Source organism: Lichenostomus cassidix, chromosome 1, assembly GCF_008360975.1.
Source record: "Lichenostomus cassidix isolate B80296 chromosome 1, HeHo_3.0, whole genome shotgun sequence".
NCBI lineage: Eukaryota > Metazoa > Chordata > Aves > Passeriformes > Meliphagidae > Lichenostomus > Lichenostomus cassidix.
In genome coordinates this window covers 112,537,838-112,557,985 of record NC_139479.1, presented here as the reverse complement: position 1 = coordinate 112,557,985, position 20,148 = coordinate 112,537,838, and the positions used below count along the sequence as shown (strand labels likewise).

Sequence of the window (20,148 nt, the reverse complement as noted above, 5' to 3'; positions counted from 1 at the left end):
GGCAGTACTTGAATTTCCACGCAAAGATCTTTCAGCTTAAATTACTCATCCTGGACACACAAGCCGGAACTCTGCTGGCTCTCTGCTCCATCTGCAGCTGTTTGTCCCACGTTAGCAAAGGCTGCTCTGCCTTTCTAAGTGCAAGAGCAGAAATGCTTCTCTTGTCAGGTCCAAGCAGATGTCTTCTGGAGAGAGAGAGATTGGGAAAGGTTGTTATAGATGCATTTTGTGCCTGGAGTAAAGCTTGGGACCGAATTTTGTCCTTGATTATTAAAATCCAACAAACTAGCTTGTACTTTGGTAAAAGTAAATAGCAAAAAAGAGTCCTCACCCTTCCCATTTCATCCCTGCACTGGTGGGTCTAGACAAACAAAACAACACAATCTCCCAGACTCCTTTTTTCTTCTCCAGGGACATTAAAAATCATCTTTCTCTATTATCAGCAGTTAGGATTACTGGACATCACTCTCTTCAGCGTTCCAGCATCAATTCTTTGCACACTCTAAGCTGGACAGAACTGAAATTGCAGTTAAATTGTGAAGAGAAAGAGTCACATTTTTCCTTTTGCCATGTTACCCTCCTTTCCTCTCTCTTTGTCCATCCTCTCAGCCAAGGCAGAATTCAGTCTGAATTCTCAGTTCCATGATTGGTTTGACTGCATGGTCACAAAATTGCTGATTTCATCATGACAGCAGAGAGTGGGGACAGGGCAAGGCTGAAGTGTTGTCTTAGGCTACATTTCCTGTGAAAATCTTGCTGTAGCACACAGGTTTCCTGCCTGATGTGTCAGCTAAGCCCAACTCAATGATCCAGAGCTACAAACAACCTGCTTGTGTCACCTATCTCCCTTCCCTCTCCACGTATCACATGCGATCAGTTTGAGCTTTCCATGCCTCAGACATTTTTCCTGCCCTACGTTTAACCACAATATCCTGTTTCTGCAGGTGCACATCCTTCCTTGCAGCCAGGCTTGTGTTGATGTCGGGGAATATTTTCCAGGAGCTGGTGGATGCACTCATTGGAAGTTTTCTCCCATGAGCACAGTAACTGCTCACAGCTCAGCACTGCTCTGTGCATTTCTTTTCCATCCCTCTATGGGCTCTTCCCAGGACATTAGGATTTAAATTTTCTTCCTGTCATAATAACTGGTGCCTACTCTGTTAGGATATTCCTTCCTGAGCAATTCCTCAGCCCAGTATTTTTATCAGGATCACATACCTTGTATATGCTAAACAGAACCAAAAAACAGGTGAAATCAGGAGCAGTGAAGTATGAAACAATACAGCAAGTTGACACTTTGCGATTTCAATTTCTTTCATGTGTTAAAATTTTGATGTTTGAGAAGTTTGCAGCTCTTCCTCTTTTCACCATCTCTAAAAAGTTGAGAAGCTGAGTCATAAAGAAAGTCAAGCCCTTCTGTTTCAACCTTCTAAAACCCAATGGGTTAATGAATGTTCCAAGCATGCATTCAGCCTTTTGTTTTGCAGAAGGTTGTAAATTTTTTATGCTGAATCTTTAATTTGAATGTATGATTGACTTGTGCTGTTTGTTTTGGGGTTTTTTTCAAGTTGTCTGAGAAATGCCTAGTGTGCTGCTTGTTTTTTGCCCCAGTCCTGCCAAAATAACATTGTCAGAACCCATTGTGTTTTCCAACTACTTAAAAAAAATCACTCTCTTCTGAAAGGGATAAACAAGTTTTGAATCAGACTTCATATACCCAACTTCCAGCTAAACCAGGCATGGCAGGCGGGAGGCCAGGAGAGATGTAGAAAAACTGACAGAACAGAAAGCTTTTATGTAAAGTAACAATTCAGGTCAAGAAAAGCCATAAAGCAAAAGAATCAGGGATTAAGGATGTCGGATGAGCAGTAGCAAAGGCAAAACCTTTCAGAGAGAAATAGTTTCTGCTCCAGGTTTTTTAAAGTGCTTATGCCAATCTGGACTTAATCCTGCTTTGAGAATCTGCTGGAATGAATGGGAAGTACTGTGGGAATGCAATTTTTAGTACCAGAATGTATGTCTGAGAGTTACAGCCAGGAGCATTACTCAGCCATGGGGTTTTTTCCCCCCCCAGCTGTACATTTTAAGGTTGCAAAGGTAAAACAAGTTATTTAGCTTTTGAAATTCACGTTTTCAGAAAAAGGTTTTACTGCAAACATTATCAAGAGTATTAATTTAGTATCTGCCTCAGCAGTTTGTTGTTTCCCCTATCTAGAATGAGATTTAATCATGCCTTCATAATTTAATCCACTATATTCAAGTTCATTATTTTCTTTTAGGCTGAGAGAAGTTTCTGTCTCAAAGTTGTACATGTCCCTATAAAACAGAAGAAGGATTTTCACTATTGAAAACCAGCTTTCAGGCAATGGAAATGTACTTTATTTCACATGATAGCAGCTGTGCTGTGCCTCTAAATGGTGTTGAAGAGGAGAGGTGCAGTAAGAAAGAGGAAAATGTCAGGATGCACTTTTAGCACACATTATCAGATCACAGCCTCTTGCAGTACCTATGTAATTCAGCTGATAGAGACAGTTCATGTTTAGAAGCAAGTGCCTCCCTAGGTGTGGCTGGCAGTTTGGTAAAACAGAGCTCAGTGAATCAGTGGTAAAAGTGCATCCTATAAACAGGCAAACTAGAAAAGAAGAATCACAACAGGGTCGTGTTGTCCTGCCCAGATTAATTCAATGATTTCTAAACAGCCGTCTTTCCTGGGGCTCATCTTGTTATTGGACAAAATTAAAAACCAGAGCTCTTTTGGAGCATGTTCATCACTTGAGAAGCCCAGGGAACCTGGTGATTGCTCCAGTGCCATTAGCCAGGTCTCTCAAAGCCACAGAAATTAGTTCCTACAGCAGCATTACTCAAAATGAAACTAAGTTGTAAAAGATTTCCCTGAGGCTCAGGATAAGTATTCTACATCCAGACCATATCCCTTCAAAGGCATGTAAGGCTTTAAAAATACAGAGGCAGGCCATGATTTTTAACCTTATCTGAAAGTGGTTTGATGCACTAAAAATAAAAAAACCACAAATGCAAACATCGTGGTGATATATTTCCCCATATCTGATGGTACAGAGAACATATATTCCACAGCAGCTCTCAGATGACACATGCACTACAAAAACCCCCACACTGTGCCCTTTTAAAGCCTGGGGGCCTGAAAAGCTGTGACAGGACACCAGCAAGGTCTGAGAGGAGGTGATCAAGGGTTTTTCATGAATTTTTCTATCCTGCCCTTGCCCCAGGACAAGCCAAAAGGAGCCTTGCTGGCCTGTAGCAGAGCTCTTGAGTGCTTCTGTGAGGCCTGAGGTTTTTTTTCTCTTTAAAAATATGATACCATCTTCAAACATCTTGTCAGAGCAACCAATGCAAACCCCACATCTGACTGTCTGTTATCCTGGAAGGGATTTTTGAGTCTTCCAGTTCCCTGTGGCTGATTTTAAACTTTTACAACTGTAATTTGTTGTAATACAACAAATTACAACTAATTTGTTAGTGCCTGGGAGAGCTTCTGCCCTGAGCTCAACGTTGCCAATGAAGGATAGGAACTTTCTTATCTCCACTATGTTTGTTTAACTAGGAAAGCCTTGAAAACAAATGATTCCATGACTGCCATTTGCTCTCATCTCCTATTTGCTCATTTGTTTTCAACGTGGACCAAGTATCCAATCATCTTCCTAATGGATGGAGCTCATTGTTTCCACTCTGTAGGAGCTTCTCTTTAGAGAGGACTTGCTGCACACAGAGAGGAACCTGACAGACTTTCTACACACATGGGCAAATTCTTTCATTGCTGTCTAAGTCCTTTCTTTAGGTTTGGAGACTCTGAGGTTTTATTTTTATTTTTAAATCCTCGGTTGCTTTCATGGTGTCTCCTTGCTGCCTACTCAGTTTCTCACAAGTAGACCAACACACCATTATCTGGGTGCCAGAACAATCCAAGCCCTTGTTTAACATGACTTGGGACATTAAAAAGTTCATGTAGTAGATGAATGCAATTCAGTTTTAGAAACAGTCACAGCCCAGGAGTGCATGGAAACACTGCATCAATCAAAACTAATGAAAGGAGCCTGAAAATGGAAATGGAGCAGTGCTTAAGATGACCTAATGTTACACATGCATGGGTTTTCTAGTATTGACTCCAAATAATTTTGGACATTTTAAAAGGTGATAATTTAAGTTGCTTTGACAGATGAATAATTATATTCTCCTGAAGTTCAATTAGCTTGGGAAACACGTTTTTTTTTTTTTACCTGACAAAGCAATGCTTATCTGCACAGAGAAGCATTAAAATGCTTTAAGAAACAGATCTCAACTCCTTGAATATCTTTTTACAAAATGTTCCTGCTGTGGATCAATTGAAAGAGAAAACTGTGAGGGAAAATTGAAGAGTACGTTTCCATTAAAGGATAGAATTTTAACTTTGAGGCCAAAATATCACTTGTGAACAAGGCTTTTGTCATCTATTGAAATGACTCACAAAACCAGGGGCATTAAGTTTTTGCATTGTAATAAATTTTCAGATCCCCCGTTTTGAAAAATATTATGCAATAGTCGATTTTGTGTTTTTATCTGCAGCCATGCAAAAATAGCAGGTTTTCCAGTAACATGTGTCTCCTTTGAGGACATCCACTGTACATTTGCATTTTCTCACAGTGTGGAATTGATATTAGAATAACTGGATTGAGGATATTTTTTCTCTTAGGTGTTCCCACAGGAATGTACTTACCCTTAAACTCATTGCTCACCTGGACAGGACTCTGTGGTCTTCCCTTTTTTTCAGATGCAGAGCTATATTCTCATACACAGATTTCAAAGTGGACGAAAGAAATTATGGTGAAAACGAAGAAAATTACCTGAAGAACACCCAGGAAAGGAAATTTGTAGGATTTACTGATACAGCATCACATCCAAGCAACTCTGTGGTGATCTGATAGCTGGAAAAGAGTTTACAGAGTTAGAGATGTCCAAAATCAAGGCACTCTTCAGCTTTGTGACAGATGATGATTAGGCATCCACAGAGCCCACCTTAATTACAGATGTTCTGTCGCCTTGGTCCCACATGAGGTCCTTCTGTCAAGGTAAGCTCTTATCAGGGGCTCAGGTGACACAGCTGGGATTATTGATCCTCCAGCTAATGATACTGAGACATGAGGAAACCATGCAGACAGCTTTGCCCTTTGTCAGCAAAAATACTGGGTGTTTTTGAAATCCAGTGTATAAAATAGTGCCTTGTGAAGGACATTGGCAAGGTGATTGTTTCTCTGAAGAACAAGCTGATTTTGGGGTCATGCAAAATGTATGGACTGACCCACAAGACCAAAAAAAAACAAAAAAAAACCAAGAGACAATATTGGTCTCTCCTAAGATATTTTAATATTGGAAAGGTCACATTTGTTAGAAAAAATTAGTATGAGGGCAAGGCTTGAGCTGTGCAGAGTTTTCCTTGTCCTTCTCAACTGGTTGAAACTCTGAAGACTGGAAAGAAGGTAAGTGTCTTCACATCAGCTGATCCTGGAAATGTAAAGACACAGATTATACTGACTGGTGTGCTCTGCTCTTCTCCCCCCAGGACCCCCCCAGTGCAATGTTCCCAGGATTTAGCACAAGAAAGTGCCTGAACTCTGTTTTCCTCTTGTGGCCATAGCAGGAATGCCAGTTTGACAGAGGTTTGGGAAGTCACAGACCAACCAAGTGAAAATCCTCAACAATGTATAAGAAATCTGAAAGTTTTAGTCATTTCACAAGTGGCTGGTTTTAGAGCAGGATGTTTTTAGGACAATTAAATTAGTGTAATAATTGCCTTCACTGAAGCTAATGGAATGATGTGAGAATAAACACAATGCAGGAACAGAGCCTGGTCAAGCAGTCACCTGAACAGAGGGAATGATGTCATCTCCAAAGAGGATATCAGATGCTTCTCTGACTTACAGAGGGACAATTTTTCCTTTAGTGTTCCTGCAGTGCTGAAAGATGCCGACACTGGTTCTGTGCTGCTCCCAGCGGGCTGTAATTACAGTTATAAATGAGGTTTGCCTCCTGAGGATTAGCCCTGTCCTCACTGAGCAACTGAGGGGAAATAGAAGCTGGAACCAGGATGAGGGAAGGGACAAGTGCAAAGCTGTGGGTCAGGGAAGAGCAGGGAAGGGAATGGATGAGGAGATCCTGTCGAGGCAGCCGTGTTAATTCCTTGCTCTCACCAAAAGCAGAGCAGACAAAATAGCTGCTCCGGTAAGTTATTTACTTTAGTGTGCTTCAGAGCAGATGGAGGGCTTTATATCCCATTATGAAAGGCATGCAAGTTACAGTGACATGAGTCCTAATTATGAACAACTTAAACTGCACCATCTGCATTGAACAAAGCTCCATATGCAGGGCGATGATCGAGCTTGGCTGCCTGCATTTGTTAGCTGCACGTGCAAATAGACACCAACAGGAAGAATCTAAAGATGCTCAGGCAGGCTCTGTGAGAGGAGCTGGGAATGTTTGTGGTGTCCCTTCTGCCCTCTCTGACCAAACAGAACACTGGGGGCAGCAATCACCCCAGGACAGAGTTATTGCCTCCTGTGGAGAGAGGCATTGATACACAGATTTGCCAGTTTATCAGTTATCCACTCTTAGCTAGCACATACTTTATTTTTTTATTATTTTCTTCTTTTTTTCCTTCTCTTTTCTTTGTATTTTTGGCAGAAAGTTTCACATCATCTTCCCCATGGCAATCTGGGCACACAGTGTGTAATTTTAGATGCCCAGATTGAAAGCCCAATCCTTTTGCCACTGACAGCGCTCTGCCGTGCAAATTTCAGCATAAGGGATCTGTTGACTTCAGTTTAATGGAGAATAAGAAAATGAATCTTTCTATGGAAAAGGAAAGTTCACTGAGGCCAACAGGCCCTAGTTAGCCAAAGAACAAACTAATATCCAAAAGTCTGACTCATAAGGGGGTCCTTCTATGCTCTGCAATAGGAGGAATTGCTTTTCTGCTTCTTTAAAGAGCATTAATCACAGTCTGTAACTGAGAGGAGATTTAGAAGGGGAGTGCTTATTTTCATTCTGATATTAGCAGTTAGTTCTGCTGGAGAAAACTCCAAGACCTGAGCCACACTTAGCTGGTTTGTCTCCATAATTATGAGCACTCAGAATATGAGGGAATTCAAGACAGTGTGCAGAACTCTTCAGGTTGAAAAGGTAAAATTTCAAGTGAACACAAAGTGATTTTTTTTCTGTATGCTTGCATGTGGAAAAAAGGGTGAAGGAGGTCAGAGGTGATCTGTGCTGCAACTCCTCTGTGTCTTCAGAGCTCCAAAAGCATAAAATAGGTACAGCAGTATCCTAAATCCAGGCTTCTCACGGTCGTTCCCTCCACCATCCTTTCTTTACCCCATCCTGAAAGGCTTTGATCTGAAGCAATCTGAAGCAGAGTGAATTGTTGGAGAGCTCTTGAAATGACAAACATCTTGCTCTAGGAGGGTTTTGTGAATCATCTTTCAGTGAGAGATGGCAGGAGATGAGGTAGTTATTGTTATACTGGATTCACTTCATCCTCAGGCTGGACTCTGCATCACTGTGAGAGAAAAACAAAATACTGAATTAGGAACAAAAAGAAAGTGAAGTCTTTATAAGCAAAAGTAATTGGGTGAGCACAGCATGATTGAAAAGCGAGAGGGGATCATTAATGTCTGTTTTCACAGAAATCTGGGTGTAAAGGATTAAGCTGACTGTAATAGATTCCTCCCACCTCTGCTTCCCCCCTTTCCATTCTGCTGCCTCTGATATGGAGATTTACACTGACCTCTGGGCTTTTAAATCTTGCAATTTGCCAGCTCTTTGATAGAAGCACATTCTCACTGGCCACTTAATTCCTTTCTGATCAGTATTACGTGACACCAGCAATCAGAAGGCCTTTGATTCACCAGGGCAAAAGGGAGAATGGAAATGTACTTTTCTTCCCCCTAACACAGCAGTGCCATAGTCCCATGAGCTGGTTGTAATCCTGGTTTCATTTCTTCTTTCCTGTTTTTTAGTGAGTTTAGAAACCCAGCATCGAGCTAAGCAGAACAAGATAAGACAAGTTCTTTTACCATTTGAATACTGAGGGAATAAATCTTTTTATCTCTCCCTGACTTCAGGTGCAGGAAGTAAAAAACCTTTTCTGTATGAACACTGAATAGGACTGGTGTGTTCTACTTTCTCTGAAGGATTAGTTGCATTTCTAAAAGAAGACATATTTAATCACTTAAAACAGGAAATGTAAGGACAAAATGAATCTATTTTCAAGAAGGCATAACTGAAGACTCAGACAGAGCAGACACAGGCAGTAAACCCTCCCTTGATTAAATTTGTGACTGGAGGATTCTGGAGAAACTCATTTAAATATTGTTTCATGAATCTCAGGCCAAGATTTTCTTTACCAGCAAAAGTGTTTTAATACAAAATATGTAAATAATAAGGGTTAAAATCAAAAACAAAATAGAATTTAGATAAGGCAGAAAGTTGTCTTTGTTTCCTGTGTTATACCCAGTTTCTGTTCCAATTTTTGTGTGTATATAGTGTATATACACTCCTTCCCTGAGTATATCCATGATGAAGAGTTGATGTTTAATCAGTTTTTGGAGTACTGGTTGCACCTTGTTTATCAAGAAATGGTGCAACTGCATATAAAACCAGCAAAAACATATTCTTTCATATTCAAAATGACACCATAGATTGATAAATATAGCTTTATATATATGGTGCATTAAATTAGACACAAAACAAATTAAATATCTGGGGTTGAGAGCTAAAATAAGTGGGAAAGCATCAGGCACCATGAACATGAGAACGTCCCTCAAGCAGAAGAATCTTCAGTCATTTAGAACTTACTGATGTTGAGAAATTTTAGGCCGATTTGGAACACTATCAAATAGATAAACTGTACTCACATTATGCCATTTAACCATATTCAAAATATTTCTCAGGTTGTTTGATCAAAGCTGTTGTCAGCTTTGTAATTTTTGAAGTGAAGGATTCTCTCTGATTTTCACAGGAAAGAATTACACACAATAAATAGGCAGAAAGGAACTCATAAAAAGCACAGTGCTTTTAATTTGATAGAAGTAATTTTGGCAAAACTCTGCCTCAAGAAAATTTTACAAGGTTTGGGAGTTGTATAGAAGAGCAATAAGATTCTAACCTCATAATTGAATTATATCTACCAGGAACATGTATTTTAAATTTAAATTTCTGGTTTCATCAAATGATTAATTTAACCACAATAGTCACTTTGTACATTACTTTTATAATTCATCAGTTCTGAAAAGCCTTTTCTGGCCACAGACATGGTGCTTCAGTGGTAAACGCTGAGCTGCTTAGTAAAGGTTTTCTAAAAGGAGATACCAGGTCAGCTGTGACCCAGGCCAAAGTTGGGAAATTAAGGAATCATTGCTTCTATAAAAATTACATTTGTATCTCCAGTTGCAATTAGAGATACTGGAGAGTCTGCCTGCATATGTAGAGATTTGTTTTGTGGGAGAAGAAATCCCTGGAGGCTTGGAGGAGCTAAAGGGAATAATATAGGAATTGCTGACACTCTTTAGTTATGAAGTGAGGAAAAGTTTGTCAAGATCATAGCAATGGAAGCTGTGTATAAAAATGGATCTTGTTCATGTGTGTGTTCATGGCTGGGAGTAGAAACAAAAATTCACAAGATTTCCATGTGTGACTCTCTTGGAGCTTCTGACCTCAGTAACCAGACATATCATTCTTCTCAGTGATACCTGGGAGCTGGCTTCAGAATTATTGACATCCCACTTCAACTGCAATGAATATCCAAACCCAGTGAAATGTGGTGACCTTACTCTCTCTCATTTTCTCTCTTTTAAACCATACAGGACATAGCTTTGCTTTTTTATTCTTTTAACTGGAAAGGATGTGATCCCCCAATTTGGAGGTGTATTGGGGTTTTTTTGGGGTTTTTTCCCCCCACATTCTATAGAGAAGAATGACAATAAGCTGTTTTTTGTTTGCTGCTGCTCTACTTCCCAAGCAGCTGTTTATTTTGGATTGCCCAGGGTTTCATGCCTGGCTTGAGGAGCTCTCTTTTAGGTGTCCATCATGTGACAGCTAGCAGCTTTTCAGGACATTTTGCATTGCAGGCATGCTTTTCAAGTTTTCCCTCACTGCAGTTAGGTTGTTTAGGAAGCTGACTGAATGCTCCCTGGCAGGAACATTTCCACACACCTTCAGAAAATGGGGAGATGCTCCAAGTTCCTTGAGCATGAACTCTGTCACTGCTGTGCTTGTGAAGCTCCTTGATGACTGAGTCCTTGTTGCAAGAGGAGACGGAGCAGCAGTCAGATGCTTGCTGGAAAAAACTTTCCAGCCCTGCAGTGATTTCAGGGTGAAGCATGACAGGATCTGTAAATATAATCCAGCTGCCTGATGCAGCTAAATCAAATCTATAATTAACCTACATGTAATAATCTTTCTTGTGAAATTACTGCCATGTAGAAGGGTTGCAGGTAGACTGAAAATAGGTTAAATTCATTTTGAAGGTTTCAACTGACTCTTGTCCATAAATGAGTATTTGACACAGACACATGTCAGCAATGCAGATCTGTATTTTTTCTTTCCCTTTCCATGATAAAAAATAGAGAACCTATTTTACTTTAGTTAATGGTTTTTGTTAATAAGCATTAGTGAATGTAGGATTTCAGAAATAAATTGATTAATAGAGCAGCATGAATATGTACAACTGAGGGAGCAATACATGTTTAAAGTTGCTAACAGAGGATTAGGAAGTTATGAGTCAAACTGCCAAGAAAAGGAGAAACAACGTAAAACATCAGTCTTTGTTTTATCCATAGCAGTCAGAGTGCTAAATTAAAATTCTGCAGAGTGTTGAGAGCAAAAGCCATTATGGTCTTTAATTTTGTGGTATTTTTTGAAAAGGATTCAATAACACAGCTCTGCATAATGAGGATCTCATTGCAGTGACTCAGGGGAACACTTCCAGTTTTGTGCTCCTATAAAAGCTAATATTTAAAAGGCAAAACCATAATGGAGAAGCGAGGACTTTTCCAGCTACAAAAAAAAAAGAAAACAAGATAAATACCTCCATTTTTAAAAATACCTCAATTTTTAACCCAAATTCCCTTTCTAGTTCTGCTGAGATATGTGCAGAATGTATCTGCTGACTGTGGACGTTCCTTAACCTGGCAGTGAATAATCTATCACTGAATTTTGTATCCAGTTAATGAAGTCAAGTGGGTTTCCTCAATGTCCTCTCAGTGGGTAAGACTCGAACATCTTGGATTTGACAAACAAACCCCAACCCCTTCTCTGACCTTGGTTTTAGAGCCCACCATTGGTTATTGAAGACAAGTCCAAATTAGAAATTTTCCTTTCACGGGAAATGAAAAATTTCTGCATGGGATTTCAGAAGCCTCCCATTTTTCACAAAGTAAAAAGATTGAAAAAAATTTTTTTGATAACTTGGATTACCGTTCTCAAGCTAAACAAACATTTTGTCTTGTAATTTTTAATGATGAGCAAAACAGCAAACATTTTGGTAAAGCTTAAAAGCAAACAACTTCCTATAAAAAATAATTTGAAATTAACAGGAAGCTGTAATTTTTAAAAGATCAGCATTTTCCCAGAAATGTATTCTGATGGCAAATATTTGACTGTTCCCGTTGTTATGAAGTAGAACAAAACTCTTTTGATGAATGGTTGGACATGGAGAGAGAATGGGTTTGATTTCTGTCTGGTGCCTCAGGTATCATGTAGCAAAACAAGTTATGAAAGCTGGGATTCTGTATTGATCAAACTGTATAAAATGAAAATAGTTACTTATGTTTTCTACCTTTTTTTTTTTGGTTTTTGGTCTTTTGTTCCCCTTAATACATGAAATCTTGTGATGAAAATTATTTTAGAACAGTTATCTGTTGCATAAAGATACTCTGAAATATGTAAACAAATCAAATACTAATTATAAAAGGTTAATTTACATTCTGTTAACTCTCCTTTGATTCATGGGCAGTGGTTAATCATGGGCAGAGCTTATAAAAGGAATTGAGCCTGAAGCTGTTGTACCTAGCTGGTTTAAAACCAATTTCATGTGCTGTTCTTTCTGTGATCAGCTGCTTTATGATTTGAAAATGCAAGTGGCAGAAACAGCAAAAGCTTCTTATGGGAGCAGATTCCTGCTGAGTCCCAGCTTGTCTGGAGAAGCACCAAAAATCTGCTTTTTTCTGAGGGCAGCGGCGAAGTTCCCTGTGTGGGTTAAGGTTTACAGCCTCTGATGGGAAAGCTGAGCTGAGGAATCACCGCTCTGTTTCTGGAGAGATAAGACTGCTAAAAAGCCCATGAGATCTTCAGTGGGTAGATGTTGTTTGCCAAAGACATGCCAGCAGCTGCATTGATTTACACCATCTGAGGCCAGGGGATGGGCCAAGGTGGGGACAGAGCAGCAGAAAGTACAAACGAGCTCCTCGAAGACAAACCTTTGTTTCCACTGGTGTAGAACTACATTTAATTTGCCAGCAAGGATTGAGAGCAGTTATCAGGTGTATTTATAACCTTAAGGATAGAAATTCATCAAAGAGAGCTTTCCTTACAGTCTGTGCGTTGTATCTGCAGTAGAAGTGAAAAACAACCAAAGTGAAATTTGCTTTATGCAGCACTGGAAATTTTTTATGTTAGTATGTAGTAAAATAACAAACTTGTAGGTATTAATTGTCTTGGATGATAATAATTTCACGAGCCATCTATGAATTCATAACTCATAAATTACAAGACAAAAAGCAGACAGGTTTTTAGCATCTGTAGCTCCAGGCAGCAAACAGCCTAAGCTGCTTTTCACTTTTCGTCTCAGTTGAAATCATAAAATTGTGGTCTAACATTTCTGAGAATCATGTACTCATTGCATATGAACCATCACAGGAGATGCTGTATTTCTTGCTGCAGTGGGACTGACAGTGACTTCAGGGTGGATATCTCCTGGTGGCCTCCTTCAAACTGAGCAACAGGACCACCTTGCCTCTCCTCAGGTGTCCCCATCCTTCAGAGCTGTGAGAGCCCTGTGCCTTTTAGAGTGCTTTGCAGTCGAGTTTCTTAATTTGGGAGGAATCTCTAGCAAATAACTCAGTGGCTGGAGCAATTTCAGCAGAAGATTTGCTTTGGTTTGTTGATTTGGTTTTTTTTTTTTTTCCCTCAGGGAGAATTAAGAAGACTTTTAGAAAAGGAGGACCACACCTGCCCCACCCCAGGTGGAGGAGATCACCTGAGCTCAGGTTTCCTGCATCTCCTGTGAGTTTCTGAACCTCTGCCCTGGGGGACTCAGCAGGAGCTGCCCAGGCTCCTGAGCAAGCAAGTATTGTGAGAGAAATCTTTTCATAAGGGCAAATTCACCAAAAGCTGCTGAGATTGATGTTGGACAAGCAGCAGTTTCTTCAGGATGTGGGTTGTGCTGGTGTTGTTCCTGCAAGGACTGTAAGTGACATCTCATTTTTTCCCTTACTGAGCCTTGTTTGCTGTGTTTAGCCTAATGCTGGGAAAATGGCTGAAAATCTGCTCCCTAAATAATGTAGAGGAAAAACGATTTGAAGCTTTTCTTGTGCTTACCTTTTCCCTTCTGGCTTTTTTTCCCATAGCTATGAAATAACAGGTTTATCATCTGCAAAAAGTACTTAACTTTTCTTGGTGCAATAGTGTAAAATAAGCGCTTTGGATATGTGAAAAATATTCTTAGGGCAAGAAAAATCATCTCTATGAAATAACTTCATCTGTTCCAGCATTTTTTGCATTTTTTCCTTCTATCTAATTATATATACATGTGTATGTACATGCAAACTTTTATAAGTGGGGGAGGATGAAGGAGATTTATAAAGGATATTTTTATCTTTCACTCTTGAAATAGTTGTCAGCTGAGACTATGCAAATATCACAGGGAATGAAGCAAGATTCTGTAGAGATTAAGAAGGTCTTAGAAATGATATCAGGTAGATTTCTACCGAGAGTAGTTTTGTTTCTTGGATATACTTCGATGGGTTTAATTTGTTTCTTTCAGGTTTTGGGGTGGGTTTTTGTTTGTTTGTTTTCTTGGTTGATTTTTGTTTGCTTTTAAAAATGGATGGTAGCAGACAGTGCAATGAATTTCAGGACTAAAATGTAATTGTATTAACCTGCTGACATTTGATGTTGTGTTTTAAATTTACCCCTCTCCGACTTCTTGTGATAATGTGTTTTTTCTGTATTTACTAAGAGGAACAATGCATTATTTATTTACAAGACATGACACAACAGAATTTTCCAAAATCCTTCTGCAGTGTGTCCTTACAGCTCTCTCTACAGAATTCTAAGGGTATCATGTCTTGTAAATGCAATATTTTTTTTGTGGAATAGTTTATATCTCTTTTTTTCCTCCAGTGTTCATGTTGGATGTCTTGGGAGATGAAAAGTTTATATCTGCAGTATGTTCAGGGGGGTTTGTTAATCCAGGACCCTAGTGCTTCCCAAATATTAATGAATTTATTTTCATACCAGTCCATTCCCCTGCACAGACAGATAAAAGAGCTGTGTCAAAATCTGGGACTGAGGAGAAAGGGTGTAGCTGAATAAATAAATCTCTGGGCCAATTTACATATGCAAAACACTTCATTAGTATTTTTAGCTGTTATGATTGTGTTGGATTAGAAAATGACAAAGCAAAAGTACTGTGCTCTCTTTTGGTGGGTCTAGTTAATCCACCTTAGGGTTATTACTCTCCATTTAGTGCAAATTTTATATTACAACAGCTGCCTGGAAACTGTTTTCCAGCATTAAATCTTCACCTCTAACCACTGACATGCCTTCCCTATGGACTAAAGATTCTGAATTCTATTTAAACTTGCAAGTTTTCAGCTGGATAGTTTCTGTTACTTGATCACTTTCTAATCCACAGGTTGGGGTTTTTTTCTGTCTAATCTTTGTGTCTTTCCACAAGGCCAAATTCTGTCATAGATCACTTTCTATGTTGCTCATTAAGTTTACATGTCTTTCCAAAATAAAATCTCCAAGTTTTCTCAGTCAGATCATTCATATGTTGTACCTAAATGGATGATACTGTGGCAACTGATAATATTTGTATAAATTCTAGGAACAACTGGTGTTGGCATATTATTTATTGTGCTTACAGAAACTCATGTTTTGCTGACAGAAAGTGATTTGTCTCTCCAAAGTATCTTTGTGCTCCTGTTGATTGGTGTGAGTGTTGCACGTTTAGGACAGTGATGCTCGGGAAATACGAGTTTTTGATGAAACTGGAAAGGGAGGGCTTTATTCCTTTCAGTCAGGCAATCTTCATAATTGCACTAAGCCGAAATGGTGTTTATTTCCCACCTGCCTGGGTTAAATCTAGCTCAGAAATGCTTGCATTGTAATAGCTGCCTAGTTAGCTTTGTGTGGAGCAGACACAGAGAAATAACCAGTGCAGTCTGGAGAGTCTGAAGGAAAACGTGGGTGTTCCTTAAATTAGAATAAGGCTGCGCTCTGAGAATAAAATGTGTTCAGCTCTGGTGCCTCTCGTTCCTCCCTTGTGTTACACAGAGTTGGCACAGCTCTCCATGGGACTCCTGAATTGACTTCAGGTTTAAAAAGGAAAAAAAAAAAAAAAGAGAGAGAGAAAGAAATCTTATCTCTTTTGTTCAGACTATTTTTGTGTATAAATTGCACAGTGCTGCCCCAGAAACACTGCTCCAGTGTGAGAGAACCTGGACTCACATCACACATGTGAACTGAAAATCATGGAGGTGAACGACGTGGCCTGGGGAGCACATGCAGACAAGAGAAGGTGGAAACTTCCTGGGTGGTCCAGACAAATGCCCTATTATGCCCTAAAGTAGTGTTTTGGTGTTTAAAACAAGTACTTCAGCCAAAGCCTAGGTAGTGCCTGTCTTGTGTCAGTAAAGCTTTATTTGCCTGAGGGGTAGGGGGTATGAGAGCTGCTCATCCCACAGAAAGTGCCTCAGAGAGGACCAGGGGCTTGTACTATCCCAACTTCTCCTTTTTGTGGATATTTTCCAGAGCAGAGCCCAAAAGCTGCAGCACTGAGATTTTTGGTTTTGTTTTTCAGCCTTGTTGCTCCAAAGATGAGACAAAGGGCCCACTCAAGTGCATCTCTCCTGACCCCACAAATCAAGGAAAACCTGATTTTTCCCCTTTCTAAGCTGCTTGTGCTGCCTACTCTCAGGGCTTAGCCCCTTTTGAAGATCTTATTCCCTACTGCTTGTGATTTTCACAGCAAGTTCAGAGCTTTCCAATTAGACTGGTGTAAAAGTCTTTGCAGTGAGAAATGTTCTATTTCCCAGAGCACACTTGCAGAGCAGAACCCTGGCTCTCCATTTGGGGCTCTTCTTTTAAGTGAAGATATGTGACATCGAATCCCCATTACATCACTTACTCCTTTTGCCTTGCTTGAGACTGATCTGGCATTTTTCTAGGCCAAGGAGGCAAAATATTTTTAATTACTCTGAGCATATTTTGCTCCCCAAAGTTTTGATTTTTCTGATGAGCTTTGTGGTTCTGAATTTTTAAATTTTATTCCTAACTGTGTGGATATTTGGAGATACCTAGTGGAATAATTTTGTTCTAACACAGCTATGGGGAATAACTGCAGAAATCCAGGATTCTGTGCTTAACATATCACTGTCAGGACTGCTTGGTACCAATATCTGTTTCCAGGTCCACACTGAGGGAAGCATCTCTGGTGGAAAACACTTTATGTATATGGATGGTGAGCTGCAGGCAAATCAGGAGTTGAGATCTGCTGGCTTCTTGGGAGTGAAATATGCTAGTGAAAAATTTTCTTTCTCAAAGAAATTATGAATAACAATTTTTTTGGTTTTTTTTGGTTTTTTTTTTTTAGCTTGTGTATAATACAGTAAGTCCTGCTACATCCCTGTTCTGTTTCTTCTCCTCTGGATTGCACTCAGCAGTATTAAATATTATAGCAGCATACTTTCTTGACTTTGTTGATGTTAAAATGGAAAATGATTGCTCTAGTTTGTTTGATTTTCTATTTATTTCTGTGAGCATTCTCACAGAATAGAGCAGAGCGTCTGCCTGGAGCCTGCCAAGAACAGAAGGAGGTATTTCAGGGTATTTCAGGGGTCAGCTGTCACCTGCTTGGTGACAAAGGTAGTGAGGCCTGAAGGAAGATCCAGCAAGCAGGTGAGGAAGGAAATGGTGTCTTGATGATGTGCAAAACAGCACTGAGAAACACGTTCTCCCAATAGCAAATTCTGTGGGGGCACTGTGGTCAGGTGTCAAGTAAGTTTACAGAATTAATTTTACTCTCTTGGGGGGGACAAGGAGGAAGCCCTTCCACAGGTTAACTTTCTCTCTTGCTTATTATCCTGATGCAGTTCCCCTGATGTGACACATTTGTTTATTGCAGTAGTGCTGAAGAAAGCCAGGTCACTGGGATTGTACAGGCACAGCACAAAATCTGTCCCAGAGGTTTTATTCATTAAGCAAGAATTATTATATTTCTCATCTTCTCTCAGCTTTCAGGGCCATTGTCTGACATTCTGGCAAGCATGCAATTCTCTGAACTCGCTTCCAGTCAGCCCTCTTTGAAATATTTGTATTACAGTTTCATTTGAAAATTCTACATGTAGAATGACTGGGTTTTTAATATATATGCAACAGGATAACTTCTGAGATCGTTTTAAAAAGAGAAGTCTTTGCTCAGAACACAGTTTGGAACGGGGTCATGAATCGTCACTGAGCGGTTTGTAAAAGGAAAATGAGGAATGGTGTGTTTGTGACATGCTCACAGCACAAGTGGAGATTCTTATCTCACTTGGATCATGTTGATGGGGAGCAGCAGGGTGGGAGGATGTGAACTTTAGCAACCTAGCAAAGATGACCTTGGTCTGCAAAAAGCACTTTTGTTACCGAGTTGGTCAGTGCTCACAGTTTCCATTTTCATACCTTCTGTGCCTATTTCTATTCCACCCCTAAATGGATCAATGCTTTGTGTCAGACAGACTGGGAATCTATCAGGATCTGTTTCAACCCCTCAGGTGAATCCTGAGGAGGACTTCTTATTCCCAACACCCCTCCCAAGCCACGTGAAATTAGGGGTAGAGTTTGTCTGTTTCTCTGGACACTATCAGCTGTTCTGGTATTTTTGTAACTTTAAGTGTTTGGCTGGGGGCTCTGCTAGGTTTTAGTGGGTTTTTTTCATTATTACTCAGAAAACTACTGGGTTTTCTCTTACTGGTACACAAAGGTTGATGCTCAGTTGATTGGGGGGAGAAGCTGCTTAAAAATGAAATTATTTTTGTACCACCGTTGAAATCAATAGGGCAGTCTCAGCTTGCAGCACATCAAAGTTTTCCTTATGGCTTTAAAAAAAGGTAGTGAGTAATAATTATTTCAAAATAACTCCGTTTCCGTTCCCAGAAAACAAAGGCAGCTTTTTAAAAAAACTTGTACTGCTCTGAACTGACAACTATGATGCCGAATGGAAACATTCATTTAAAGGTAATTTAAATAATAATTGCTAAAACCATTTCTATCTCTATCTCATTTCAGCTAATAAAACATCGTCATTTTTAATGAAATGCTGTCTACACACGCTAATTTACAGCAAAATATTCCTTATTTTTAGCAATTATTAAGACAAAGGAGTACATTTGTGACATTATTAAAGCATCATCAACAAATTAGTTACCTTATCTTTTCTCTATCTGCATAATCCCCATACCCCTGTCACCATGTTTACAAATCCAAATGAATATTATGCAGCCCAGATCTAATTAATTTTGGATTAGTCTTCCAGACACATGTAGTTGTGATCAAAATAATCTGTATTCTCTTTTTTTTTTTGACCCCTGGAGTATTCTGTCTGTCAGGGGATGTGCTGGAACACGAATATCAACAAGCAGGTTAATCCTTGGGCTGTCGCTTTCTCCCCTACCTGCAGCATCCTGTGTTTTGTTGCTGGAAACCTCAGAGATCCAGGGAATGTCAGGGAGCAAATCAGTGTCATGAGGGGCTTAGGAGAGATTGAGATCTGACCAGACATTTAAGCAATCCAGCATGATGTGTAATGAAACTAATCTGCTGAAATGGCTTTTCAAAATGATCTGGTGTCCTGTTGTGCTCTCCTTGAAGGGAAAGAGCCAACTGGGAGATATATTTGAGAGGAAAGCTGAGCTGCTGTGAATTTCAAAATGGGTAATGAGGAATTTAGGTGATGGTGATTGGGTGATTTATTTGGTTTTATACATCCTCCTACAGGGCAGCTATCTGGGACTTCTCTTCCCATGTTCATGGCACAAGCAAAATGTTTAAATGGAAAAATTAGCTTTTCCCATCCAAGCTTTCATGGTGTCTGAGGGAAAAAAAGTGAAGATGTTGTGCATGCAAATATTCATTAAATGTGATAATGAATTTACTGTTAACCTAAAGTCATCTCCCAGCATAGATGGTCTGCAAAGAACTTTCCTTGCAAGGCTGTTATTCACAGCAGGAACTCAATTACTTTTCCATTTTCCAGAAATGTTCATAACCAAGAGGTGGGAGAGAATAGCTAGAAAATTACTTTTTTCAGTTGAATCCAGATTAAATCTGTTTGGGTTTTTCGTTCTGGCTTGCCCTCAAACCAGATTCATTATTGCCCCACCAAGCTCCCTGAGAGCACAGAGCTTTGACACTTTGGCTTTGGGGTCACCCAGTGGGTCACAGCTGATGGCATGAGCTCGGTCCCAGATCGTGGAGGGCCAGTGTCAGTGATTAAAAGGCTTTTCCCTCCTCTGTGCCCCGAGGTGCCAAGTTTCTAGATCAATGTCAAGCTTTAAACCATCATCCCAGTTGCACAGAATTTGCTATGACGAGGCAGCTTTATTTATGTATCACTGAAAACACTATTGAGCTGCCTTTTCTTCTGTGCCTCTTTTTAATGAGTTATTCTCCAAGGCTGGAGACTGATCAAGCTGGAGTTGCAGAGAGCTTTGACTGGAGATATGTCTGCCTGTGTCAAGTGAGACACTGCAGATCTTTTTGTACTTCAGTCAAGCTCAGCTTTTGATAAATACACAGAAGCACCCGGTAGCTGGGATGTTTTACCATTCTGAAATAAAAATCATATACCTTTCCTTACAGTACAGTAGCTGCAGCATG

General features: G+C 39.8%; 1 long non-coding RNA gene across 1 annotated transcript in view; it reads left to right on the top strand.

Annotated features, from left to right (window-relative positions):
- Positions 1-20,148, top strand: part of LOC146445590 (uncharacterized) — a 103,866-nt gene that overhangs the window by 3,017 nt on the left and 80,701 nt on the right. Inside the window, exons 2-3 of the long non-coding RNA XR_014855489.1 lie at positions 4,784-5,081; positions 13,196-13,470. This is a non-coding gene — a long non-coding RNA (uncharacterized LOC146445590). The remainder of the gene's footprint in view (positions 1-4,783; positions 5,082-13,195; positions 13,471-20,148) is intronic.